At 42.8% G+C, this 26,966-nt stretch overlaps 3 long non-coding RNA genes across 4 annotated transcripts; all 3 read left to right on the top strand.

Annotated features, from left to right (window-relative positions):
• Nucleotides 1-2,028: 2,028 nt before the first annotated feature.
• LOC124660976 lies at nt 2,029-2,819 on the top strand. Its single transcript, XR_006990036.1, has 4 exons — nt 2,029-2,138; nt 2,236-2,353; nt 2,467-2,515; nt 2,755-2,819. It is a non-coding gene; the product is annotated as an uncharacterized LOC124660976 (long non-coding RNA).
• A 24-nt stretch (nt 2,820-2,843) lies between these two features.
• Nucleotides 2,844-4,156, top strand: LOC124659670. The gene is made up of 4 exons (XR_006989666.1): nt 2,844-2,951; nt 3,138-3,223; nt 3,780-3,835; nt 4,084-4,156. It is a non-coding gene; the product is annotated as an uncharacterized LOC124659670 (long non-coding RNA).
• A 1,952-nt stretch (nt 4,157-6,108) lies between these two features.
• LOC124667307 lies at nt 6,109-8,650 on the top strand. Of its 2 annotated transcripts, XR_006991218.1 has the most exons (4): nt 6,109-6,322; nt 6,606-6,687; nt 7,504-7,601; nt 8,318-8,650. It is a non-coding gene; the product is annotated as an uncharacterized LOC124667307 (long non-coding RNA). The 2 variants fall into 2 exon arrangements; XR_006991217.1 differs by lacking the exons at nt 6,109-6,322; nt 6,606-6,687 and adding an exon at nt 7,109-7,210.
• The last annotated feature ends 18,316 nt before the right edge of the window (nt 8,651-26,966 follow it).

The raw sequence follows: 26,966 nt of genomic DNA on the forward strand, positions 1-26,966 counted from the left end.
TGGGTGCGAGCACCGACGGACTCAATCCGTTTGGGAACCAAAGCAGCAAGCACAGCACCTGGCCCGTGTTTGTATGGATGTACAATCTCCCTCCATGGCTATGCCTGAAGAAGAAGTACATACACATGAGTATGCTAATCCAAGGGCCGACGCAGCCAGGGAGCGATATCAACCTGTATCTAAAGGTATAATTGTTGCACCCCCATGGGGCACTCCTGGCCTATCCACGATATGCCATCCGTCACGGAAGGGCTGGGCGAGCGCCTCGCTTCGTCTCACCGATTGGGTCACGCGTCGGCGTCTGGTTGGCTCGAGCGAGTAATAGAAAAGGGATCGGGAGGACGGGCAAAACCTAGCGACCAAACATTCCTATCCTCGCAGCCGCCGCCTCTGGCCTCCATCCCCGCCGCCGCGCATCCTTGCCTCCTCCACCCGTACCCTCCCCTGTCCCGTCCCCAATCCCCTTCGTCCTTGCGCCGGCGCCGGCCCCGACCCCTTCCCCATCCCGCGCTTTCTCCTCTCCCACCATGGCACCACCAAACAGGACTGGCTAGAGGCCAGCGGGAGGCGCGCATCCTCCTCCCGTCCATCTCTCGTCCCCGTTCATGCCGCCAACTCCCCTGGCGGCGCGGAGAAGAAGCAGCAAGGGGGGCGTTCCTCCGCCTCTTCTAGGCGGTGCGGTGGAGCTGAAGGGGACGGGCCATCCACGGCAACGACGCAGCATCGCAAGAGAATGAAGGGGCCATCCATGGAGCGACGAAGCTGGGCAACAGTATGACGGCCTGCCTTCCTCCGGCTCTTCTTCAGGTCTCTCTCTCTCTCTCTCTCTCTCTCCCTCTCCCTCTCCCTCTCCCTCTCCCTCTCCCTCTCAGGACCCCTTCTTGTGGCAGCTCATGAAGAAGGCGAACAATGGTATCTCTCCGTGTAACAGGCCGCCCGTTTGAGTTGGCGGAGGTTTGGGTGGAGTCCAGTTTCCTGCTCCTCTGCCACTTCCTCCACCGGGCACAGATCCGAATTTTCTTTGATTGAATTCTGATGCCTGTCAGCTATTAGATTCAGTTTTTTTTAAAATTGTGTAGCTGTAGAGCTGTAGTAAATAGTAATTCCGATTCCTCCCTTCCAAATTTCTCTAATTAATTTACCATCCTATTTTGATGTGACCAATTTCCTCTTACTTTGGAATATGCAGTGCAATCTTGGAAGATTGGTGGTGGATGCAGGCCTAACATAAAAACATAATTTATAACTTTTCAAATGATGATGTACAAGCACATTGTAAGATGACTATTTAGATTGCTTTTGGAAGCAGTGGAGGGACACATTGTAACCACAAGGTATGTTCAGTTCTGTTCCTGCTGATTTCAGTTGGCGATAGAAATGAAGAGCATTTTGTTTTACTTCTTTAGTTCTGCTGCTGCATGGTGAGTGATATGCACAGAGAGAAGTCATTTTGTGGTTCTGAGCAGCTACCTCTTATTTTTAGCTGAAGGTATCCTCTTTGTTAATGGCGCCATGTACGATTTGATTTTTTTTATCTCATTGGTTGTATTGTTAAGTTAAATATCTACTGGGCCAGACAAAAAAATCCACCTCCTAGATTTCTATTTGTGTGATATTTCTGGTGCCTGTGATGGCTTGTGAAATTAGAAGATAAAATTAGGTTATTTCCCATGAAGATATGCCCTCGATTTGTACTCCCAGTTTCTCCATTCTGTTGATTTTATGACACCAGTATGATTGGTAAATCAAAGTACCTCAATGTGCTTCCTACTATTTTTTCCCGTACCATCTCCTTAAGCCAAACCATAATCTGTGCTCCACTCTTTGCATTTTTCGATAAAGCTTTTCCCTGAGATTGCCTTGAAATCAGTAGAAGAAGAAAATTATCCTCCGTCCAGTGAAAATCTTATTATTAGATTGGTATATTAGCTATATCCATGTCATGAGATAATTACTTACTAATCCAAGCTATATTGTTTTGGATTTTGTAGGAGGTTGATAAGAAGTAACATGTAGTGAGGTAGAACTCAAAAGATTCTGGCAGGCAGTGGCGACGCGTCATGGAGGCCAACCTGGGTGGCGGCCCAGTCTTCTAAAAGTGAAATCATTTTTATCAGCTTATCTCATTCACTGATCTGGTAAATAATGAGCTATTAAGGATATTTAGTTTCATTAGCCCACATTGCTAATTTGGCCCAGACTAATATTTTAGTCACGCTCCTCCACTGGTTGCAGGTGTCCCCGGCTGTGCGTGGAGTTTCGACATGAGCAGACATCCCCGGCTATGATGCACCACGACTTGAAGCGCAGTTGCACACTTCACAAGCCATCGACTCTGAAGACCAATTGAAATGTATGACACTTTACTCTTTAATGATGAGATTGGTTTGATCCCCCGCATATTAGAAGATTTAAACTTGAACGTGTCGTTTTGGTCATTTTGTTTTTTGGCACTGGTTGTATTAGGTAACAAACCATAAACATCAGATGCAGTGGAGATATCAAACAGATCAAGGTTTTCCCTATTTCCTTTGCATTTGATCTGACACGTACTTGATTCATTTTAGTAGTACAAGATTGATTGTATATATTATTAACACATGATTATATGGTATACGCCAAGCTCATTTTCCTTTCAATACTTCTAAGCATATACTCCTGCAAATTTTACTCAAACTTGCAAGCAGGTTTTTATGCAAATTTGAAATGCTTGGCTCTCTTCTTTGAACTAATTTCTCCTTTGGATATCTGCAGTATTTTTTATCCCAGAAAGCTACTCAGATATCAGCTGATTAGAGTAAACACCAAGGGCATGAAAGAGGGCTGCAAATGGTGGAAATATCCGTGTCGCTCAACAACTATGACCAACTGGGAGTCTCTGCAAGTGGTGGCAGTCGGCGTTTTTAGAATAAGATGATCCAAAGCAGGGACTTGTTTGAGGCCACAATCAGGTAAAGTAATCCTATCATTAGCATTTGAGGAATAGACCTGTAAACCACATGTAGTCGCGGAGTTGGCATGTTCATTTTGATCCTTGCTCACGCTCTGAAAATTCTCGATTTCAATTTGTTAAGGTGAAAGAAGTGTGCTTGGCTGCTGGTCTCTTTTTATTTTGATCTTATTTTCCTTTTTGGTAGGATGGCAGTGAAAGAACTATAATTGAAGCATTGAACATGGCCACATTGAATTTACTGAATATTTATGTTCCAATTGCAGCGAGCAGGTTCTTTCTTCCCCTCCTCAAGATTCTAGAAATATAGTATATAATATATATACTTTATTAGCTCTGTAAATTATAGAACAGTTAATTCCCAACATCGAGGAGCACTATATTTTCCGATATGATTCTGCTAGCATACATATGTTTTTAGAATCGTCCCTTCTATTATGCATGTTCTAGGTACATCTCAGTACTAACTACTACTAACTACCGAGCTGCTACCTCCACCTTAGCAGTCATCACGTGCAATATGCTTTTTTTTTTGAAGATGAAACAGTGGGGAAAATCCCCACTGCAATTTTTATTAATATATAAAAGAGGTTACAGATGTACAAGGTGTACAAAGGAAGAAAAGAAAACATACATACTTCATAGGTTGTCGTGATTTCACTTTATTTAATATGCTTTGTTTCATCACAGACTAACACATATTTAGTGTACATTTTGTCTTTCTGCTTCGGTTACATACTTCATAGGTTGTCGTGATTTCACTTTTGTTACATATTTTGTTTTTATTCTGACAAGGACAACCATCTCTTCTCATTTACTGCATGAAAAGATCCGATAAAAAAAGAAGCATCTCAGATTGACATCCATAAAGTTCAGACATTTCAGGTGAGGACATGCAATCTCCACCTCCTGCAGTTTTCTTCGGTTTCCCTAACTACATAATACTTGGATTTTGAGAACTAATTTGTTACGATTACTTGATACAGGTTCATATATATTTTTATATACTCCGTATTTGGTTTGATACTCCATTGTATCCCATATATAGCTGAATTTCAGAGAAGGCTGGGTAAACCTTTCTGGCATCTCAGCTGTCTTATTTTGAATGGACTCCAAAATTGCTGAGACCTTAGAAATGACTTTCCTGCGTGGTGCTCCACTTACTCAGCATGGAGGAGCCACTGTCCACTAGAGGACCTAGCCTCAAAGTATATGCTACTTCCTTCGCATATGTCAATGTACCATATTTTATCTTTGTACTGTTGGGCAATGATAGATCAGACCTCGTGCTCGGTTGTGCAATAAACATAATTGGAAAAACATATTCTGGTACATTAGTGCAACAAACGAAATTTCAATGATAATTTTGATTCGACGGTTAAGCTTCCAGTGAAAATAGTGGTACGTGCAGAGTTTAAAAACAAGGCTGTAGTGCTTGCTGAACTGATTTTAGCTCAAAGTACAGTGCATGAGCCACCCTCTTAGGAAGCGGATTGACACGTCCTATATCATCTTATGTCAAGTTAGTAGCTAGCTTCTGTTCTTGGTGAAATGACAATGGATGGAAGTCATCTTACACATAAGTGTACTAATTTTAGGATATTCAGATATTGGTTAGCTCATGGCATTGCTACATATTTTAATGGTTAGTACTTCAGTTCACAATAGTCCGCCTTTTTAGTTACATTCTGTACCTGCTGATTCAGTGTTTTGCGAATGGAAATATTAACATACATTTCTGAACCTTTTTAGGATATGAGCGAAAGAAAATGCTAATTATAATTTTGTAGAGGACAAATTTCTTCATCGCAGAGATATTAGAGATATGTTACATACAGTATAAGATAAATATATTTTAGGTAAATCCCTCTTCAGGTATTTTTCCTTGAGTGGGATGATATAAGAGTCTTAGGTTTTGGTCTTTGTGTTATGTTCCAGTTGGTTGCAATATTGTTGGATTCTTTTCTCTAATAAAAAAGTAAATGTAACTCTTTTAATTAAACCAAATTTTATTTATTTGGTAAAATTGTATTTTTGTTTCATTATTACATAGCAGAACAACTCATATTCCTTTTCTGCATTACTTTGGTGTTCTCTCAAAACTGCTAGAATACATCCATTTTGTGGTTCAGAGTAATATACGAGTATTCTCTAAGGGTACTTTGTTGTCATCGACCATTCCGCCTTCTCTGTATCACTTTTTAGATGTATGGTGTGGGAGAGTCAGTGAATCACCAAGCACAAGTATGTTTTGATCCAGATTAATGGATGTTACTAAATATCTCATGCCCACGCCCTCCTATAGGACGTTAACGACCTGCTTGTGAGATGTAAAGTTACATTATTATCCAGATTAGTTAGTTCTAAAAAATATTGCGTGCACATGCACTCCTATAGAACAATACATATTAAACTGGTAAGAATTACCGGGAATGGAAGTAACTAATAAAGTGAGAAGCATATGCGGTTTCTATTTTCTTATCTCATTTTACTGTAAACTTTTTCTCCGTGCAATTCTTTTTTATTTTATTTTCGTGATTCTTCCCTTGGATTAGTGCATTCTCACTTTGGACCATTTTGCCTTGATTTCAGGTGGTAAGGTCATAAACATTAGAAAAATACTGAGGTGGCAAGGTGCTGAAAAACGATCATGTGTTCTCTATAAAGGTAATGTCGTTTATTTCCTTGACTACTATTGTGTACAGTATAATTGATTCCCTCCAAATGCTTGCAATTGAAACTTCTCGATCCATTTTGCCAAAAATAAACAAAAGTTTTCCATATGTAATGTCATTTAGTTATAAGTTGACCGATGTCAGTATGTGATTTGGATATTATCATTTCTATATTTGATTTGTTTTCATATAAACTGAATGTACAAGCATCATAGATACGGTTGAAAACAAGGCATATAGTGCAGGTATCCCTAGGTATTAATGCAGATCAGGTGATGTCATGGGGCTTCCAAACGAATTTGAATTGAATGCATAGTCTCCTGGGTGAGTTGCTCCTCTGGTTTCTTACCGGTTGACATACATGCCAGTATTTATTCATTTTCCCGCTGTTTATTCTCTCCTTATAATGAATCCTTGCATATTTGACCTCCGGATAGACCATATACATCTTTAGAGCGATGTGGTTGAACTTTTTGAGGCCTAGCCTTTTCTGTAATGGGTTTGTCTGATGTGGCCATGCATTCCTTTTGCGAGGTGGTTACATCTTCTGTCTGATCGGTGATATCCTGTTTTTAATAGGATTTGGGGTATCGGTGATCAATTGGGAGTGTCTCCATGTTGTCCTCCTCACCTAACTTTGTTGTTTCTTCCACCACATCTCCTTCCTTAAGTGCAGAATAGTGGAAGATCTGGTAGTGTGAGTGCTTTGTGTCTGTACGCCGAAGATATCAGTTCACCATTTTTTCTTCTTTTGGCCAGTGTCAAATTTTTAGCTTTAAATAATTGAATAATAGAATAAAATTGGTGTGGTTCATGTTCTTTTTTCCGGGTGATAATATTTGTGCGATACTATGCAAATGTGTCCTCTTTGCCTCATGGCATCTTTCTCTCAATGAGTGGTCACATCTTATATTTTAATGCTTGGTTCCTACTTACTACCTTTTTTTCCTCGACTAAGTTGGTAATTTACTTTCCCTTAGGTTTGATATAAAAATGAGACCATTCTACGCTTCAATTTACACTGCGATTAAGGAGATGTTGGACTCCTAGGTTACAAATGATGTGCGTTGACCATGAGGTAATCTCAGTTTTTGTAATTACGAGTTCAGATGTTTAAAAAATGATTTGCTATTTCTGTACTTGTTTTTTTCTTCAAAGCAGTGTTTAGAACTTCATAATTGTATTGCCTTTTTTTCCACAAGAGCACTGGCCTTCCTCTTTCTGATATACTCTTATAGAATGACCATTCGGAGGAGTATGTACTTTCATTTTTATTAAGCACATGCACATCAAAGCTTACACAGAGAAAGACCATTCAGTAACATTATACACTAACATCTTTAGACCATATACATCTTTAGAGCGATGTGGTTGAACTGTTTGGAGGCCTAGCCTTTTCTGTAATGGGTTTTTCTGAGCTGGCCATGCATGTTTCCTTTTGCGGGGTTGTTATATCTTCTGTATGATTGGTGATATCCTCGGTGATCCATTGTGAGTGTCTCCATGTTGTCCTCCTCACCTAACTTTGCTGCTTCTTCCACCACGTCTCCTTCCTTAAGTGCAGAATAGTGGAAGATCTGGTAGTGTGAGTGCTTTGTATCTGTACGCCGAAGATGTCAATTCACCATTTTCTTCTTCTTTTGGTCAGTGTAAAATTTATAGCTTTAAATAATTGAATAATTGAATAAAATTGGTGTGGTTCATGTTCTTTTTTTTCAAGATTAATATTTGTACGATACTATGCAAATGTGTGCTCATTGCCTCATGGCATCTTTCTCTCAATGAGCGGCCACATCTTATATTTTGATGCTTGGTTCCTACTTACTACCTTTTTGTTTCTTTTTGCCTGGACTAAGTTGGTAATTTACTTTCTCTTAGATTTGAGATAAAAATGAGACCATTCTACGCTTCAATTTACACTGCGATTAAGGAGATGTTGGACTCCTAGGTTACAAATGACGTGTGTTGACCTTGAGGTAATCTCAGTTTTTGTAATTATGAGTTCAGATGTTTAAACAATGATTTGCTATTTCAGTATTTGTTTTTTGTCTTGAAAGTAGTGTTTAGAACTTCATAAATGTATTACTCCCTCCGGTTCATATTAATTGACTCTAATATGGATGTATCTAGAACTAAAATGTGTCTAGATACATCCATATTGAAATCAATTAATATGAATCGGAGGGAGTACCTTTTTTTACCACAAGAGCACCGGTCTTCCTCTTTCTGATATACTCTTATAGAATGACCATTCGTATGTACTTTCATTTTTATTATGCACACTATTATGCTTATATCAATAGCTTCTTTACTGTATTTGAGTGATGTTAGTATATAATGTTACTGAATGGTCTTTCTCTGTCTAAGCTTTGATGTGCATGTGCTTAGATTAGAACCGATATATATCTATTAGGGATATTGCTGCTAAAAAGGTTCTGAAGACCTAAAGAAAGTTATATATACTACATATGCTTCTTCAGAACCGTCAGAGAAACAAGTGTGTATGTACGTTGTTTCTTTCTTTGCAACCCTGTGTCATGGCTGTGTCGCCTACTGGTGATTAAATTAAGTGTGTATCATTAATATCTATTCACCTATTCACTTGCATTTTGTTTGTGTTATCAAATAAGGGGTGTAGCTATGAAATCTGGTTACAACTTCGCTAATATGATCTCCCGTCCTTTCTTGCTAGGTTTAAGCCATGGATATCGTTGATATTCCATCCAAGTTCATGATGAAGGCGACACTCACCATCTGCAGCTTCCAAATCCATTAACAACACTATAGCCACCAAGGCCAAGTGACATTTTTTATTTGTTTGACATTTTTTAATAAATTAAAAGATAGAGGTAGTACTATTGATGTTTTACATAGTGTTTCATCCAGCAGATAGTTCTTCTATTTGATGTTTTATTACCATCGATTTCTACATATGCTTAATATAGTGTTCTACAAACTGTTTTTTGGGTCTAGAAGCCAATGCTAGCCCCAAAATATTTATCCATTTCTTCTATTTTCTGGATTATATCTAAGTGTTTGCTACTCCATTTATTATTTTGTGTGTTCAATCCTATCTATTTCGTTCCATAAATATACAAAGTTAAACCGATGTGAATTTTACGGGGTCGTGCGCCAAGGCGCACATCTAAATCTAGTATGGAGCTATTGAAGGAGGAGCTAGTCACTCTGTGGGAGGAAGGGATAGAAACTTGGGACGCCTACGGACAAGAGGCTTTCCGTATGAAAGCCGCACTGTTGACGACGGTGCAGGACTATCTTGGATACAGATATATCGCGTGCCAGGTGTGCCACGGACACAAAGCATGTGTGAGGTGCATGGAAAAGACGTCGTTTTTACAGCTGGGTAAGGATCCCGGGTCTTCAAAAACCGTCTACATAAGGCATCGAATGTGGCTTCCCAAGAATGACCCGTGGAGGAAGCGTGGAGACCTGTTCAATGGGAAGGATGAGGTCGACGGACCTCCACCTAGGCGAAGCGGCGAAGAGATAGATACTCTGTTGAAAAACTGGAAAGACTGCCCTCCGGCAGGTAAGATAAAGATCCAGAAGCGGAAGAAAGGAGACAAGAGAAAGAAAAAGGAACCCGGGCCGCTCTTGGGCGTATGGAAAAGGAGGTCCGTGTTTTGGGACTTGCCGTACTGGAAGATCCTCGGTACGCCTCATAGCCTTGATGTCATGCATATCACGAAGAACGTGTGCGAGAGCTTGCTTGGCACTTGTGCTCAACATGCCGGAGAGGACCAAAGACGGGTCGAAAGCAAGACACGACCTGATGGCCCCTGATATCGGAAAAGAGCTTCATTTCGCGCCGGTTGACCGGGAAGCGAGGAGGAGGAGACGGATGGTCGCAAACGCAAAAGGGTGGCCAAGCAGCGCGAAACTCCTCGCCCCTCCTGCTTCACTCTAAATCCCGATGAGCTCGAACAATTCTTCAAGTGCCTCCTAGAAGTCAAATTTCCCCTAGGCTACGTGGGGCTGATACGCAGATGGCTGGACCCGACGAAAAAATCTTCGGCGGGATGAATTCTCATGACTGTCATGTCATGATGACGCGAATACTTCCGGTTGCTATCCGAGGGATAATGGAACCGCACGTTCGTGCGACGCTGACTGACTGTGTAACGTCTTCGACGTCATCACTCGAAAGTCGATAACCAGTCAAGAAACTCGGGAGGCTGCAGGAAGAGATCGTCACCATCCTATGCGAGATGGAGATGTACTTCCCGCCCGCATTCTTTGACATCATGGTCCATCTGCTGGTGCATATAGTGGACGATATCGAGGATCTCAGGCCCGCGTTCCTTCACAACATGATGGCGTTAGAAAGAATGAACGGCTTCATCAAAGGATACGTTCGTAACAGGGGCACATCCGGATGGAAGCATCGTCCAGGGCTTTCTCACCGAGGAGTGCATCTCTTTCTGCAAGAATTATTTAAACGAGGACGACCCACGTCCGGTTGGATTGCCCGCCAACAAGCACCTCGGCAGATTCGAGGGAGTAGGCCACAACGCTGGCGGGAGGGAACTCGACGCGGATCAAGATGATAGGAGAACAGACTTTAACAGGGCCCACTTAGTAGCACTACAGCACATGAACGAGGTAGAGTCTTGGGTGGATCAGCACATAAACATGATCAAGAGCAGGGCTGACAAGCCGATGACGGAAAAAGAGGTATTTAGAGCGCACAACTCCTCTTTTGCGTGTTGGTTCAAAGACCAGATTGATGCCAATCCCCCACCAATGGCAAGCGACGTAGACAAAATGATATTGGCCTTGTCTTATGGGCCCGCCCCCAACCTCATGACTTATCAGAAATACGACATCAACGGTTACACATTCTCCATAGAGGAGAGAGACAAAAGAAGCGACTATCAGAACTCGGTTGTGACGATGGAATCGTACACGGGTGAAGAGAAGAAAAGGTACTACGGAAGGATCGAGGAAATCTGGGAGCTCGACTACGTCGGGGAGAAGCTACCGATGTTTCGTGTCAGATGGGCTACGGACGTCACAAAAGAAGATGCGTATGTCACCACCATGCGACTACCCCCCAAATCCAAATCCAAGACCGAGAACCCCACCGCGCAAAATGAGCCTTGGGTATTGGCTAAGCACGTCGAGCAATGCTTCTTCATAACTGACCCGTCAAGGCCCAGCCGTGTTGTCGTAAGGAGAGGAAAAAGGGCCCTCGTCAGAATGGATGGAGTTGCCGACGAGCAAGACTTCGACGGCCTCGTTGGAGACCCAATGATGGTAGAACCCGATGAAGACGATAGAATCTACACACTAAGAAGAAGAAGGACGACGCTAGCTAGGTCAAGTGTTCCTCCGTACACAAGGAGTCGCGACGATACCGGTGGGGTCACAAGGACCAAGCGAAAGGGACTTTGAAGTCATTTGTGTATTTCTAATAATTATCTCTCGACAACCATTTGTCCTTCATGTTTATCCTAAATTTATGTCTTGGCTTTTTATCGGATATCACGGAAAGGACTTTGAAGTCATTCAAGAATTAAAATCATAAATTTATGTATTGCAATTTATCCTTCATTTAATTTTTATCGGATGTAAAAAGAAAGGAAAAAAAGGTGGCTTTTTTTGCACCCACAGGGATTCGAACCCTGGTGCTTCAGCTGTGAACAACAGAGTGGCTACCACTGTGCTAATGGATAGATTTTAATTAATCTACAGGTTTACAGAAGTAAACGTATCACGCCAGCTGGGAAGGAAAAAAATGTTACCCCCGGCGAATTAGATGCTTTCGCCGGTGATAGCTGTACTTGGGCCCACCTGTAAGTGACAGAAACGTTACCGCCGACGTTTTCACGAATTCGCCGGGGGTAAGTCGACTAGGACTTAGCCAAAAAATCCCCCGTCCCCGTCGTCCCCAAATCCCACCCCCAAATCCCCCACCGCCGTCACCGTCGTCGATTTGCCGCCGCTGCCTCCCCCAAATCCCCCACCGCCGCCTCCTCCTCCCCCATCTCCGTCGCCGTCGCATTCTGCTGGCTCCCGGTTTGCTCCCCGCCCTCAGGCTGCTACGGCTCCCCGCCTCGCGAGCCGTCGCCAGGTACCCCCATCCTACCCCGTTCCCCGTTCGTCCGCGCGATTGATCGGTAGAACCGTAGAACGGCGCCGCCGCCGCTGTAGATTCGCAGGCGCGCGAGCGAGCCAGAGCTGCTCGTCGTATCCGGATTGCGTAGATTCCAGCGCAGGTTGCTCCCAACTGTGGATTCCGGATTCTCGACGTGGGGTCAGTGGTTCGTCGTGTAGGCACATCCGCCTCGATGGGTTACTGATGATCTGATGACGAATTTCATACTAGTTGATGTAGCTTCTGTCCCTGGGTCTGCAGTAAGTCGATTAGCTATGTCCATTTCCTAAATGCAGTTAATTATGAATGTTTGCACCCAAGCTGTGTTCGATTCTGTGCGGTTTTCAGGTTCTGTTGGCAGTTTATACATTATACTTGTTCAGGCTGCTTCTGTTATGTTCTCCATCAAGTTCACTAGTTGCTCTACCTGCAAAAAAAGAGGTTTACTAGTTGGTGGGCTGTGCGAAAGATAGTGATGTTTGAAGATTGTCGTGTTTGCCTTTTCATTTTTATCCATGTCCCATACACTAGTTTCTTGTTTCTCTTGTTTTCTCACCGTGTATACAGTGTGCATTTAGGAATTCAGTTGTACATTTATTAGTTTTTAATATGCAGGTCAGACTCGCTCTACCTTTAGAAAATGCTTACTTCTGAATTTTGGATTTAAGTATATATATGTAAGATCTTAGTCAGCATAGTTTTTCTCTTAAAGTTGATAGTGCTTGCGCTGTAATACCATTTCTGCTGAAGATGGTGATGATTTTGTTCTTTTCGAAATCCCAGCAAACAAGGGAGGAGATAGTATGCGCTGTTTTTCTTTGGGCCGAAGTGCCCTTGTTAGCAAGGAGCATTTGCAGTATCTGTATGTGTTAGCAAGGAGCATTTGCAATATCTGTATGTGTTCGAAATCCCAGCAAACAAGGGCTACTCTTGTTCTGTCGATGGATGTGTCAGAAAGGAGCATTTGCAATATCTGTATAAGTTCATGTTGTTTTGTTCTTGTTGCTAGCTGTTCTCAGTGTTAAGCAGAAAATGAAGCAGATTTTAACCCCTGTGAATTGATTACTCTGTGAGAGACAAAAACTTAGTTAGACTTCACTGTGAATTGAATTATATATATAACCATGAATTCTCTCTTTTATTTTCTAATTTTTTGTGTTAAAAAATGCAGTGCTTTCTGCTTTGGAAGCTGACAGGGAGTCACTAAGTACCCCACGCAGTCCCTGGCTCCGTTCCCCGGCTCCTCCTCCAGAAGCCTGCAAGGTACATTCGAATATGCATGTATTTTGTGTTTGGATGGTCCAAACTCTGTCATTGCCTTTTGATGGTGGTAAACCTGATCCTGATGTGGTGGTGGTAGACCTGAGCATGTGTTTGGAAAAGTTGTGTGAAATCTCTCTGCAGGTACACATTGAGTGTCCATGTTTCGCCGGAATATCGATTAACTTCCGTTCCGGCGAATTTCGGGCACTCCGGCATCACCATTTTTAGCAAAGGTCATGCCGAATTTTCGCATGGCATTGTCTTGCTTCTAGATTGGCAGTGCACTAATGAATTTAGTATAGCTAGGTTCTTTGGTTTTGTCAAATTAAAAATAGGTCAATTATCAAAGGAGAAACTGTATTTCTTTTTCTTTAAGATAGATACATTGTCTTAAATAAATGTGTGAGTGCATGCAAAATAGTGGCTTGTCATCACTGTACCAAACAATGTTTGTCATCACTGTACATTGTCTTAAATAGTGGCTTGTCTTGTGTATGCTCTGCTCTATGCTTATTTCTTCGAGAGATCATTTCTGCACTGCTCTATGGTTGCATGCAGATTTGTTACCATAGGCACCAGTAGTTAAAAACTTGATCTACTGAAGTTGGCTGGCAAACATTTATACATATGTTTTACTTTAGAAAAACATGCAATTGAATAAACATAAGTTCTAAGTTTTTTGTTATTTGCTACAGAAATTAACATAATATTTATTTGACTCTATGTGAATTCCATTTAGTTATCTGGTTGAAATGTCTTAAATTTTGAATCCAATTGACATAGAGATTCTTTAAAACTACACTTGATATTTATATTAATGATGAGTAACTGTCGAGTCAATACTTTCCTCTACTGTTACAGTTTGGTATAACTCCAATTGAAGTTGCGGCTTTTCAAGGCAGTAGAGATTGTTCTCTGGTTCAAACACTTACAGTAGTACTTATTATACTTTTGATGCTATTGTTCTCTAGCTAGCGATGTCGTCTTCTGCAGACCCCAACGAAGACGTTGACGGGTCTTCTCAGCGGAAGTTGGATGAGCACTACAGGCTCATGGTCTCGGATCAGCTGGAGGAACTTCCAGACAGCGATGACGAGTCCTCGGAGGAGGGGATGCTGAGATGGACAACGATGGTGAGGATGAGAGGGCCGCTGCCGGCGAGACCACCGACGGTGGCGTTGCCGGGGGTAGCTCGGATACTACTACCGAGGCCAAGAGGAAACGGAAGCGGCGGCGCCCAAACAGGGTCGGCACCACTCGCGACATAATCACCGCGGTGGACGCCAAGACCGGTCTTCCTATTGAGCCCAAGCACCTGGCAAAGGGGTACGGCCTCCAACTGGGAGCAATCCTTCGGGACGTCGTCGACGTCAACGAGATGAAACTCCGAACCAAGAAGAAGCAGCATCTGCAGGCCCAACTCCTTGCGCGGCTGCACGCACGGTATGAGTTTCCTGTGGAATACAGGAACGAGAATCCCAAGGATAACATCGTGAACAGACGAGCCCTCTCTAAGTTCACCAAGAACCTCAGTGGTTATAAAACCATGCTGAGGGGGATGCTTGGTGACAATGAGACTTGGACAGAGATCCAGCGCCACTTCCCGCGGATGACGCTGGATCAGTATAATAAATTCTTGGAAAACGAGCAGCTCGAGTACACCAAACAACAATCAGCCTGGGGGAAGGAGCTGGCGGATAAGAACATCGGTCACCACCATCTCGGTTGTCGTGGCTTCGAAGGCAAGCAGCCGGTATGGGACAAGGAGGACCAGGCCTAAATAAAAGCTGGCCTCGAGCCCCCTTTTGCCAAGTACGAAGACCCACTCTTCAGGGCATATCTCAGGTCCCGATACCATAGAGAAATGGATGGGAAACGTGTCATGAAACCTGATGTGGTGGTGGGAGTTGAGTTGGTCGCCGGCGCGAAGGTGAAGGCACTTGAGAATGCAGTGGTAAGCAATTTACTAGCTTATTAATTTGATACTGCTCACCAAGTCCATTACATTCTAAAATTGTTCATGCTACTTCTGTAAGTTGAAGGAACAAGCAGCCGCCGAATCAGCTGGCTCCTCGACCCAGACGTCGACGGGCAAAGTCCCGTGGGACACGCCTTTTATCAGGGGTCTGAACACCGTGAAGGAACGGCCGCCGTTGGACAAGCCCCACCGTGTCCCCGGTGCTGGAGCAGGTCGCAAGCTTGTCGACTATGGCTTGGACATGCCCGCAAGCACTAAGGAGTCGCGGCAGGCGCAGAAGGATCGGGAGCACGAGGCTCTTCTGAAAAAGGTGGCCGACTTGGACACAACCATGGAGCAACGCGTCAGTGCCGCGGTTGCTAGCAAGGTTGATGACGCGGTGGCCAGCAGGGTCAATGAAATCATCCCTGATCTTGTAGAGTCGATGAAGAATTACTTCGCCGGCGGCCAAAAGGGACCGATGCCGGTGATCAGCCTAGGCGCCAGCAACTCCGACAACCGGCCTCCAACTATACACGCTCAATGCACACCCAACTTGGTATGCGCTAGAGAGGATTCGGCGGCCATGGGGGGCGCCCGTATCCCCTCAGTCACGTGCACGCCTGGCCTCGGTCCTTCGACGCGAGCCGAGCTCGACGCCCTCACTGTAATTAATTTAGCCTCTCAAGCCTCTACAAATTAGTTACTTTGTCATCGCCCCTCTTTGACCTACACATGTTTTCACAGGAGGACGTGACTCCTTGCACCTTCCTACTGAATGTGGATAACAAGTTGAAGGATGTAGCGAGCGGCAGTGTCCTCCTGCCAAAAAATCGGACGTTCCACTGCGCCAGGATGGATGATAGCATGAGCCGGGTTCGCGTGAACCGGTCGTTACCGGGATGCCAAGACCTCCATCCTCCTTATCAACCCCCGGAAACGGAAACCCCGCTCACTCTCGGGGACCTCAAGAATCACATCCTTCTATGGCCGAAAGCCCTAATTCGGCTGAACAGTACCGCCTCAGGTTCGGAGGCAAGCTATGGCATGGTCACTCCTCAGGATGCGACGGCTGCCCCGAGCCAAGCTAGGGTCAGTCCTCCACCGGCTGGTGGTCCTTTTGAGCCCGATAGCCAGCCTGACAGTCAGCCCGAGAGTCAGCACGGCAACGCGTTGGACATCGATCAAGCTCCAATCGATACGTTCATCGCTGAGATGGAGGGCGACGGGGTTTCTCCTTACAAACCACCCGCCGATCGTACGCTAAAGAAGAAGTTGTTCCTTTCACAAGAAACGCCCGAGCAGGAAGACACTACCGCCTTCACCGCTCCACCCCGAGTTGGGCTTACCCCGAGGACACTCCTTGGTGCGACCACGGAGGGTATGAAACAAAACGCCACTCCCAGTTGCAGTAAGAAGAAGGGCAGGAAGCGGAAGAAGTCCGGAGATGTTGCCGCAAGCAAGAAAGTGGTTAATGACAAGTTGCCGACCCCGTGGAGGAAGATGCATCACCTAGGCTAGCCTATGCTGCCGGCACACATTGTCCAGCAGGTGACGCCGGATATGAGGAGCTTGCATGATGTTGTTCTAATGAAGGAGGACCTACTTCTTCGAGATAGAAATCCCTCGTACCCGGTTTTGACGGCCAAGGTGCCCACTGGCTATGGCTTTGTCACCACATACCCTGCGGACTTGATGTTCATTCGATATGAAGACATCTTCAGGCTCTTGAACAAGCAACAGCTCGACCAAAACTTGGTCCGCCTCGTATCGCTCAGCATGGCGCACGATATCGCCATGGAGAACACAGCGGACATCGCTATCATGGACCCCTTCTACATGAATCCAGTTGTCGTCCAGAACGAACAAGCATTTCTAGCGAAGTACATCAAGGATTTCTTGGTGTTAAACAAGGATAAGAAATGCTTTGCCATACCATATTTCCGCGAGTAAGTATTTGGTTACTAGAGTACCCTCTATTACATTCTTTCATGAATTTCCTTCATAGTTGACCGAGTATGATGGTTTATTTCCATTTTGCGCAGATTCAAGTACTGCACCCTCCTCCTCTTTCACCCGTATCATTTCCATGTCAGTTATCTCGACTCCGGGCTTGATCCGGACAAAGACTTCACCGACCTTAAGTCTACACTTGATAAAGCCCTCAGCGGCTTCATAGCCGAGGTTGGCATCGACAAAATCAGGCATGAGAAGAAAGTTAAAGGTTGCTATGTGTGCAACCACATAACCAAGTTCCCCTGCCTCAAGCAATCGACGCATGACAATGGGATGGAGGCCTGGTTTGCCATCCTACAGATGAGGTCGATTGTAAGGTCTCAGAATGATCTCCTGTTGCCATCCAGTCTTCAGCGGATGTTTGTGAACATGTCGGACACTGTAATATCCCAGGTAATGGGGTTACAAAAATAGAGGAAACAGATGTGTGCATTGCATTCATGCATAGAAAATCTGGGGAATTTTCACGCTTTAAAGTAAAACAGTCACAGTAACTGAAGTTTCACTTGATCTTGGTGGAATTGAAGTAGCTCATCAAGTCAAGTGCTGTAAATCTCAATGTGACTTTGCTAAAACCTTGTTTTGGGTAGAGATGATTTGATCTAAGGGGTTAGATCAAATGGAATTAAAACTAACACAACAACCCTTAAATCAAGGATCAACTACTTGATCTTATCAAAGATCACAACATGGTATTTCTTGCCATAACATATGAAAATCCATTTAATTGGAAATCAAGTAACAATAATTGGAGAAACTATTCTTCACTTATCTTTTCCATGTCTTAAGACTAATTCATGATCCTACCATGAAACCTCATGGTATTCATTCCACATCAACATTGGAATGTATAACAAGGAGATCCACTCAAGAAGTATATATTCTTCTCTATTCCAAATAGCTTTACATCAAACCTAAAGAGGTGAGTCCTATTTTATTTAGGGAAGCAATGACAAACCTTGAGGCAAACCTTGGATATAAATATCCATATGATCACAACATCATCTTCAAGAGGAACCCTAGGATATTATTCAAGACCTTCCCTAGAGAGAGAACCCATTTATGTTAAACACAGATATTGGTGACTACATCATTATCTTTGGAGAATAACCTTGGGTTGAATTGAAGTCCTTCCCAAATGAGAGAGACCATTCATACTAATCCTAGCTCTGTTTATTTAAGAATAAAGGACAACCTTTGAACTAAAGCATTAAGTTGTAAACCATTTCCCTTGGAGTGGTGAGATAACCTAATATCACATGGAATAATATCATATCCATGAATTGATAAAGTTAAGAGGAGATTAATTCAAAAAAGATAGCCAAGTGGAGTTTTAGACTAGATATCTATTGAGATATGGTGAATACACCATAAACCCTACAATAAACCATTCCTTTATAAGAGAGCCCAAGCTAAGGTGCTACCCTCAAGAGTGATAAAGCCAACACTTGAATTTGAGGGAGAGAACTATCCATACCCAGATGATAATATCATCATTGATTAAGTAGAACCCTAACATAATATCTCAGGCATTCTCCTGGGATATAAACTATAGAGACAATCATAGTAGTTCCATACAAGAAGGTAAATTAGAAGTCTTATACCTTAATTGATCTAGACAATGCTTGATCATGGAAGTGAGAACCCATTTAATGAGAGATCCCTAGGAATCCAAACCTTGATCATTATAAATTGAGTGATGATCATAAACCCTAAGAATTTGAGGTAAAAATATTAAGAACAAGTTAATCATGCCTAATCCATGATCATGCTCTGGAGGTATGTGAGGATAAGTTAAACCCTACTAGAATAAGTAGATTTCATTCCCACGTGAAATTATAGGAAGATAACTAGTAAACAATCCTAAGCTTATATCTCAACCTTAACTTATGAATCACTTGGTGATCACAAGTAGAATTCTACCACATCTACATTCCACTTATCCTTCACCTAAGAAACATAAGAAAACCTTAGAGTAAAATTCCATACCTAATATGGTGAGAAACCATCCATTCATATGACCAAAGTTAACTATAAAAAGAACTATGACAACTTTAGTTACTCTAACAATAGATTAAGGGTATAACAGAAATCTATTGGTATAAGATAAAGCCAATTCTCAAGTCCTTAGTAATTAAAAGAGAACATAAAAGTAAGTAACCATATTACCTTGGTTAGGGGGGATTAAACCCTAGCAAACACAATATGGTGTTACCTCAATTCTACAACCCAGAGTTATATCTCAAACCTAGTTATGGATCACTTGGGTGGTCACAACTAAAACCTAAGCCACAATTAAGTTCCAAACCATGTGCCATCAGGTGAATAGGATTATGCTCATTAGCTAAAGATTATAATTAAATATGGAATTTAAGAATAACCTAGTGCTAAACCATATGATTAAAACCATGTGTGGTGATCAACCACTTATCTCTGTAACCCAGACCAAGTCATTATAGGAACAATATCTAATTTGGATATAATCTAATAATAATACAAGTGTGGACTTGAAAAGGTATTATAATAGAACTTCCAAAACCTTAAATATATAAGTGATCCCCTAAAATAATGTGCAAGTGAGCAACATTTTCAAATAAGAAACCAAGACTCCATAATGATCTTTAAAATGTTTTGAATATAAGTTATCCACTTTAATGATTCAGAAGAAAATTTAGAACCAAGAGGAAAAAGGAATTTTAAAGAACACATAAATCCATGCCTAAATAGAAATTTAATCTAATACCAATACTAATTATTAAACCAATGTTATAGTGTCATCTCAAATTTGCTTTGCAGCACCCTGCGCTAATCCTTGTACAATCTAAATAAGCAATACCTGCAAAATAGAAAAGCATTCAAAAAATTGAATTAAAAACAGAATTCCAAAAACAGAAAATAAGGAATAAAAGAAAAACAGAAATAGAGAAATAGAGGAGGACTTACCTGCCTCACCAGGCCGCAGCAGCCCAGGAGCAGCCCATGGTCCATTCCCAAACCATGGCCCAAACCAGCCCAATACCCTTTCGCCTCGGATAAGATCGAGGGAGACGTCGTCGTCTTCGTCTCCTTCACTGGGACCACGGGAGCTCGCCACCGAGCCGACCGTCGCCACGTCCCGCGTCCCCGCCGCCGATATTGACTGCCAGCGCACGGCGGAGAAGATATAAAACGCGCCGGCGCCCTCCATCTTCCCTCTCTCTGCTCCATTCTTCCCCAACGACGAAACCCTAGCTCGCCGGCCCCGTTCACCGTCGGGTGATTAAGGCATCCCTAAGCCTCGCCGAGGATACTCCCAGCACCACCATCCTCTCCTCGTTCTTCTCGTCGAAGCGTGCAAGCTGGGAAGCTCCTGGACTGGCGAATTCGGCCATTTTCTCCGACCACCGCTGCCAGGTCCATGGATGATTTCGTCGCCGTCCGAGCTCCATCGACCTTCCCTTCAAGCCCATCATCATCAGGGTGAGCTTACGCTTCTCCTGAGCATCCTATTGATCCCTAGTTCGCATCGTAGGCCGTTGTCGCCGTCGCTTGACGGAAACCGCCGCAGTTCATGGCAACCGGCAAGGTTCCGGTGACCATTTCTGGGCGGCTGATACGTCTCCGACGTATCGATAATTTCTTATGTTCCATGCCACATTATTGATGATATCTACATGTTTTATGCACACTTTATGTCATATTCGTGCATTTTCTGGAACTAACCTATTAACAAGATGCCGAAGAGCCGGTTGTTGTTTTCTGCTGTTTTTGGTTTCAGAAATCCTAGTAACGAAATATTCTCGGAATTGGACGAAATCAACGCCCGGGGTCCTATTTTGCCACGAAGCTTCCGGAAGACCGAAGAGGAGTCGAAGTGGGGCCACGAGGCGCCGCCACACTAGGGCGGCGCGGCCCGAGCCCCGGCCGCGCCGACCTGTGGTGTGGGGCCCTCGTGTGGCCCCCGCGTTGCCCTTCCGCCTACTTAAAGCCTCCGTCGCGAAACCCCCGAGTACCGAGAGCCACGATACGGAAAACCTTCCGAGAGACGCCGCCGCCGCCAATCCCATCTCGGGGGATTACGGAGATCTCCTCCGGCACCCTGCCGGAGAGGGGATTCATCTCCCGGAGGACTCTTCACCGCCATGGTCGCCTCCGGAGTGATGAGTGAGTAGTTCACCCCTGGAATATGGGTCCATAGCAGTAGCTAGATGGTTGTCTTCTCCTCATTGTGCTTCATTGTTGGATCTTGTGAGCTGCCTAACATGATCAAGATCATCTATCTGTAATACTATATGTTGTGTTTGTCGGGATCCGATGGATAGAGAATACTATGTTATGTTAATTATCAAGTTATTACCTATGTGTTGTTTATGATCTTGCATGCTCTCCGTTATTAGTAGAGGCTCTGGCCAAGTTTTTGCTCTTAACTCCAAGAGGGAGTATTTATGCTCGATAGTGGGTTCATGCCTCCATTGATATCTGGGACAGTGACAGAAAGTTCTAAGGTTGTGGATGTGTTGTTGCCACTAGGGATAAACCATTGATGCTATGTCTAAGGATGTAGTTGTTGATTACATTACGCACCATACTTAATGCAATTGTCTGTTGCTTTGCAACTTAATACTGGAAGGGGTTCGGATGATAACCTGAAGGTGGACTTTTTAGGCATAGATGCAGTTGGATGGCGGTCTATGTACTTTGTCGTAATGCCCAATTAAATATCACTATATTTATCATGACATGTATGTGCATTGTTATGCCCTCTCTATTTGTCAATTGCCCGACTGTAATTTGTTCACCCAACATGCTTTTATCTTATGGGAGAGACACCTCTAGTGAACTGTGGACCCCGGTCCATTCTTTTATACTGAAATACAATTCTGCTGCAATACTTTTTTTACTGTTTTCTTGCAAACAATCATCTTCCACACAATACGGTTAATCCTTTGTTACAGCAAGCCGGTGAGATTGACAACCTCACTGTTTCGTTGGGGCAAAGTACTTTGGTTGTGTTGTGCAGGTTCCACGTTGGCGCCGGAATCTCTGGTGTTGCGCCGCTCTACGTCCCGCCGCCATCAACTTTCAACGTGCTTCTTGGCTCCTCCTGGTTCGATAAACCTTGGTTTCTTTCTGAGGGAAAACTTGCTGCTGTGCGCATCATACCTTCCTCTTGGGGTTCCCAACGAACGTGTGAGTTACACGCCATCAAGCTCTTTTTCGGCGCCGTTGCCGGGGAGATCAAGACACGCTGCAAGGGGAGTCTCCACTTCCCAATCTCTTTACTTTGTTTTTGTCTTGCTTTATTTTATTTACTACTTTGTTTGCTTCATTATATCAAAACACAAAAAAATTAGTTGCTAGCTTTACTTTATTTACTGTCTTGCACTCTATATCAAAAACAAAAAAAAATCAGTTACTTGCATTTGCTTTATTTATTTCAACATGTTTCCTTTTAATTTTACCACAAAAGACATACCGGTAGGACGCGGGTCTATAATTGGGAGAAACAATATAGAAGAATTTTTCAATCATGTTAGTACCGTTGAAGATTTTGAAGATAGACACTTGGTAGAACTTGCTCCTACTTATGAAATTGCTGTCTGCTCGCTTTAGTTCGCATGTTGGAAACTAAATTTGTTAATCTCAATCCTATAATCCAACATATGTTTCTTACACTCGGTGATATGGAAGAAGGGGAAAAGAAAGATTTTGTTTTAGAAACCCTTCTTAGAGAATTTGGTGGTCTAGCAAGAGAGGCTAGAAAGGTCTTTGCTAAATTTAATATGCTTGGTTCTCATACTAATTTTGTTGGTCTCCTTGAAAAAATGGACATGGATAGAATAAGGTACACTAATAATACTAATGATGGTGGGGAGATCAAAGCACCAATACCATGTAAACTCCTAGCTATAAATGATGCACTAGAAAATAACTATGCTTGGCTTGTTCCTGAAAATTTGTTCGATGAGAGTAGCAAGCCCAAGACTAATGAAAAGGGAGACGCTGAAACTTATGTATCCAATATACTATGCTTGGTTGAGAAAACTCCAAACCCCGCTGTAGATGCACCACCCTTTGATAATACTTGATACACACTTTCTGCGCCTAGCTGAAAGGCGTTAAAGAAAAGCGCTTATGGGAGACAACCCATGTTTTTACTACAGTATTTTTGTTTTATATTTGAGACTTGGAAGTTGTTTACTACTGTAGCAACCTCTTCTTATCTTAGTTTTGAGTTTTGTTGTTCCAAGTAAAGTCTTTGATAGTAAAGTAAATACTAGATTTGGATTACTGCGCAGAAACAGATTTCTTTGCTGTCACGAATCTGGGTCTAATTCTCTGCAGGTAACTCAGAAAATTAAGCCAATTTACGTGAGTGATCCTCAGATATGTACGCAACTTTCATTCAATTTGGGCAATTTCATTTGGGCAAGTCTGGTGCCTCGATAAAATCCATCTTTACGGACTGTTCTGTTTTGACAGATTCTGCCTTTTATTTCGCATTGCCTCTTTTGCTATGTTGGATGAATTTCTTTGATCCATTAATGTCCAGTAGCTTTATGCAATGTCCAGAAGTGTTAAGAATGATTGTGTCACCTCTGAACATGTTAATTTTTATTGTGCACTAACCCTCTAATGAGTTGTTTCGAGTTTGGTGTGGAGGAAGTTTTCAAGGATCAAGAGAGGAGTATGATACAACATGATCAAGGAGAGTGAAAGCTCTAAGCTTGGGGATGCCCCGGTGGTTCACCCCTGCATATTCTAAGAAGACTCAAGCGTCTAAGCTTGGGGATGCCCAAGGCATCCCCTTCTTCATCGACAACATTATCGAGTTCCTCCCCGAAACTATATTTTTATTCGGCCACATCTTATGTACTTTGCTTGGAGCGTCGGTTTGTTTTTGTTTTTGTTTTGTTTGAATAAAATGGATCCTAGCATTCGCTGTATGGGAGAGAGACACGCTCCGCTGTAGCATATGGACAAGTATGTCCTTAGGCTTTACTCATGGTATTCATGGCGAAGTTTCTTCTTCGTTAAATTGTTATATGGTTGGAATTGGAAAATGCTACATGTAGTAATTCTAAAATGTCTTGGATAATTTGATACTTGGCAATTGTTGTGCTCATGTTTAAGCTCTTGCATCATACACTTTGCACGCATTAATGAAGAAACACTTAGAGCTTGCTAATTTGGTTTGCATATTTGGTTTCTCTAGAGTCTAGATAATATCTAGTATTGAGTTTTGAACAACAAGGAAGACGGTGTAGAGTCTTATAATGTTTACAATATGTCTTTTATGTGAGTTTTGCTGCACCGTTCATCCTTGTGTTTGTTTCAAATAACCTTGCTAGCCTAAACCTTGTATCGAGAGGGAATACTTCTCATGCATCCAAAATCCTTGAGCCAACCACTATACCATTTGTGTCCACCATACCTACCTACTACATGGTATTTCTCCGCCATTCCAAAGTAAATTGCTTGAGTGCTACCTTTAAAATTCCATCATTCACCTTTGCAATATATAGCTCATGGGACAAATAGCTTAAAAACTATTGTGGTATTGAATATGTACTTATGCACTTTATCTCTTATTAAGTTGCTTGTTGTGCGATAACCATGTTTTACGGGGACGCCATCAACTACCCTTTGTTGAATATCATGTGAGTTGCTATGCATGTCCGTCTTGTCCGAAGTAAGAGAGATCTACCACCTTAATGGTTGGAGCATGCATATTGTTAGAGAAGAACATTGGGCCGCTAACTAAAGCCATGATTCATGGTGGAAGTTTCAGTTTTGGACATATATCCTCAATCTCATATGAGAATAATAACTGTTGCCACATGCTTATGCATTAAAGAGAAGTCCATTATCTGTTGTCCATGTTGTCCCGGTATGGATGTCTAAGTTGAGAATAATCAAAAGCGAGAAATCCAAAATGCGAGCTTTCTCTTTAGACCTTTGTACAGGCGGCATGGAGGTACCCCATTGTGACACTTGGTTAAAACATGTGTATTGCGATGATCCGGTAGTCCAAGCTAATTAGGACAAGGTGCGGGCACTATTAGTATACTATGCATGAGGCTTGCAACTTGTAAGATATAATTTACATAACTCATATGCTTTATTACTACCGTTGACAAAATTGTTTCATGTTTTCAAAATAAAAGCTCTAGCACAAATATAGCAATCGATGCTTTCCTCTTTGAAGGACCATTCTTTTTACTTTTACGTTGAGTCAGTTCACCTATTTCTCTCCACCTCAAGAAGCAAACACTTGTGTGAACTGTGCATTGATTCCTACATACTTGCATATTGCACTTGTTATATTACTCTATGTTGACAATTATCCATGAGATATACATGTTATAAGTTGAAAGCAACCGCTGAAACTTAATCTTCCTTTGTGTTGCTTCAATACCTTTACTTTGATTTATTGCTTTATGAGTTAACTCTTATGCAAGACTTATTGATGCTTGTCTTGAAGTACTATTCATGAAAAGTCTTTGCTTTATGATTCACTTGTTTACCCATGTCATTACCATTGTTTTGATCGCTGCATTCATTACATATGTTTACAAATAGTATGATCAAGGTTATGATGGCATGTCACTTCAGAAATTATCTTTGTTATCGTTTTACCCGCTCGGGACGAGCAGAACTAAGCTTGGGGATGCTGATACGTCTCCGACGTATCGATAATTTCTTATGTTCCATGCCACATTATTGATGATATCTACATGTTTTATGCACACTTTATGTCATATTCGTGCATTTTCTGGAACTAACCTATTAACAAGATGCCGAAGAGCCGATTGCTGTTTTCTGCTGTTTTTGGTTTCGAAATCCTAGTAACGAAATATTCTCGGAATTGGACGAAATCAACGCCCAGGGTCCTATTTTGCCACGAAGCTTCCAGAAGACCGAAGAGGAGTCGAAGTGGGGCCACGAGGCGCCGCCACACTAGGGCGGCGCGGCCCAGGCCCTGGCCGCGCCGACCTGTGGTGTGGGGCCCTCGTGTGTCCCCCGCGTTGCCCTTCCGCGTACTTAAAGCCTCCGTCGCGAAACCCCCAGTACCGAGAGCCACGATACGGAAAACCTTCCAGAGACGCCGCCGCCGCCAATCCCATCTCGGGGATTCCGGAGATCTCCTCCGGCACCCTGCCGGAGAGAGGATTCATCTCCCGGAGGACTCTTCACCGCCATGGTCGCCTCCGGAGTGATGAGTGAGTAGTTCACCCCTGGACTATGGGTCCATAGCAGTAGCTAGATGGTTGTCTTCTCCTCATTGTGCTTCATTGTTGGATCTTGTGAGCTGCCTAACATGATCAAGATCATCTATCCGTAATACTATATGTTGTGTTTGTCGGGATCCGATGGATAGAGAATACTATGTTATGTTAATTATCAAGTTATTACATATGTGTTGTTTATGATCTTGCATGCTCTCCGTTATTAGTAGAGGCTCGGCCAAGTTTTTGCTCTTAACTCCAAGAGGGAGTATTTATGCTCGATAGTGGGTTCATGCCTCCATTGATATCCGGGACGAGTGACGAGAAAGTTCTAAGGTTGTGGATGTGCTTGTTGCCACTAGGGATAAAACATTGATGCTATGTCTAAGGATGTAGTTGTTGATTACATTACGCACCATACTTAATGCAATTGTCTGTTGCTTTGCAACTTAATACTGGAAGGGGTTCGGATGATAACCTGAAGGTGGACTTTTTAGGCATAGATGCAGCTGGATGGCGGTCTATGTACTTTGTCGTAATGCCCAATTAAATCTCACTATATTTATCATGACATGTATGTGCATTGTTATGCCCTCTCTATTTGTCAATTGCCCGACTGTAATTTGTTCACCCAACATGCTTTTATCTTATGGGAGAGACACCTCTAGTGAACTGTGGACCCCGGTCCATTCTTTTATACTTGAAATACAATTCTGCTGCAATACTTGTTTTACTTGTTTTCTTGCAAACAATCATCTTCCACACAATACGGTTAATC

This window comes from Lolium rigidum, chromosome 6 (genome assembly GCF_022539505.1).
Source record: "Lolium rigidum isolate FL_2022 chromosome 6, APGP_CSIRO_Lrig_0.1, whole genome shotgun sequence".
NCBI classification, from domain to species: Eukaryota; Viridiplantae; Streptophyta; class Magnoliopsida; order Poales; family Poaceae; genus Lolium; species Lolium rigidum.